The sequence below is a fragment of the Rhagoletis zephyria genome, unplaced genomic scaffold, assembly GCF_001687245.7.
Source record: "Rhagoletis zephyria isolate East Lansing unplaced genomic scaffold, Rhagoletis_zephyria_1.1 Rzeph_scaffold_00299, whole genome shotgun sequence".
Classification (NCBI taxonomy): Eukaryota; Metazoa; Arthropoda; class Insecta; order Diptera; family Tephritidae; genus Rhagoletis; species Rhagoletis zephyria.
The window spans coordinates 131,983-133,322 of NW_016157383.1; positions in this window are offsets into that span (position 1 = coordinate 131,983).

Consider the following 1,340-nt stretch of genomic DNA (forward strand, 5'->3'; position numbering starts at 1 on the left):
ATTTAAGCTATCTGGGCCGATTTGAAAATACCTCCATAAAGGGAGTTTTTTATGAATAAATATAGTTTCTTAAAGAAGTTTTTGAAAAAGTACCTTCAGATGACAAAACAGATTGGGCTTAAAAAATCTGCATAAAAATATTTAAAAATCTTTTCAACGGAATCGTAATAATGAGATTTTTGTTGCGGTTTTTAAACTTTTTTCAAAGATTGATTTACGAAAAACTAAAATAACTGGGCCAAAACTATTCTGAGACTTATGGGATCTCGGTAGAAAGGTATTTTCCCAACACATCTTAATTCAACTTTGAATGATGTTCATTCATCCTACCTTTCTCTTTTATCCTTTGAATGAGTTTATTAGCATTAAAAAGGGTGAGAAAATACCTTTCCAGTGATACCCCACAAGTCTAAATCGGAAGAGTTTAGGTTCAGTTATTCAAGTTTTTCTTATACCAATCTTTGAAAAAAGTTAAAAAACAGCATAAAAAATCTCATTATTACGACTCCGTTCAATTTTTTTTTATATTTATAGGTTAATTTTTAAGCTTAAATCGTTTTGTCATTTAAGGAGATTTTTTCAAAAAACATCTTTAAGAAACTATTTGTATTCATAAAAAAACTCCATTTTTAGAGGTATTAAAATATAATAGATTTTATTATTCCAATGGAAAACAGTACAGTTTTTTTTGTATGGGGAGTGAAGCAGTCAGCTAGCCAATGCGCGTTTGTGTGTTTATGTGCCGACGTAGAGTCTACGTGCGTAAATCTGTCAGCGCATAGAATTCAAGCGACGGGTCACATCGAAGTGAGGCTGACTTCCAAAACGTCAATTGCTTTGCATACGTACAAAGTATAATGTCCCATAACGCCGAACTACAAAACGTTGACAATGTATGCTTTTCCAAAACGCATTCGAAAAGTTATCGAAACGCATCGCTAGAGCAATCAGCGCATCAGAAACAAAGTTGATGCTTCGTTTGTTTTTGGTTACCATTGGTGTTTTAAAAATGGAAAATTCAGAAAAAGTGTTCATTGCTAAATTGAATATTTAAAATATGCAATGTATAAGGTTGCAATGTGTCGCAACTCTGCATGTACAAACAGTTTGAATACCGCAGTATAAAAGTTTCCAAACATTGTATTGATACGTTTTGGAAGTCAGCCTGATTTTGTTTTTTTTTCTTCGCTATCCTCGTTGCTTTGCCGGCCGCTCATATGTGTGTATGTTTGTACGTGTCTTAAGCTACAATGCAAAAACGCGACTAGGTACTCCATGCACTCATGTAAAGAGTATTCCTAAAGTTCAAGGAGTATCCAAAATTAACTAAAATACATATA